We start from the raw sequence: 977 nt of genomic DNA, 5'->3' as shown, positions 1-977 counted from the left end.
AAATATAAGACACAGACATTCCTCTTTTTGTCAGAACAGTAACATGAACTGAATGCTTTGTAATATTCATTTCTTCTGGATGTCTCATATTTATTTACAGTTTATGGATAAAACTGTGTTAATGTCTTTCTCTGCTAACGCTGACAAAGTCTAACTGCTCTGACAAATAACTAATAACCATAGTTGTATATTTAAAAAAGTGTAGTTTTAAGACTTTAATAAAATATTTGGGTTGAATATAATTCGTTTTAACTGTGTTGTATAAAAGTTAAATGTTAACTTCCTGTTTGTAGAGTTTTCTCAGGATGAGCAGGAATAGTTGATGCTAGCAGCCTAGCTGTTAGCTATGCTGTGAAGTGGACTGCTGACGTCGAGCTGAATGGGCGGAGTTAAGTCCCGCCGGTCCCGCCTTACTGCTGTCGTTAGGTTGATCCGAAGTTAGGTTGAGACTGCAAATCCAATATGGATGCGGCCCTCGATTGGACTCATTTTCTGCCTACGTCACAGACGGGTCAGGGTTCGTCCAGTAATATTTACAGTCTATGGAACAAACACATACAGCAGATCTCCCTCAGGAGGGAGGAGAGAACAGAAAGAGCACAAAAGTGACAGAACATAATGTGACAATAACAGTAACAGAAAACAAGAAGTGTTACGAAAGTAAGAAACAGAGGCCTAGAAGAAATGACACATTAAGGCACAAGGTTAGTGTCACCTGTTGTTTGCTTTGTAAAGCCATATTGCAGTCATGGAGAAAGACTAACGGTTCAACAATTATCAAACACCAGCCTCTCTAAAATCCTGGAGACATTAGTCAACAATCAACTAAAATCATTCCTTTCAAGAAATTCTGTATTAAGACCTCACCAGACTGGCCAGATGGGGAATATCAAGGGAAATACTGTGCTGCCCTTTTTGTTGATTTAACTAAAGCTTTAGACACCATACTCCCGCAGAGTATCGCTACGTGATGTTGG

The sequence above is a fragment of the Labrus bergylta genome, chromosome 3, assembly GCF_963930695.1.
Source record: "Labrus bergylta chromosome 3, fLabBer1.1, whole genome shotgun sequence".
NCBI lineage: Eukaryota > Metazoa > Chordata > Actinopteri > Labriformes > Labridae > Labrus > Labrus bergylta.
Note: the sequence above shows the minus strand (reverse complement) of the source record.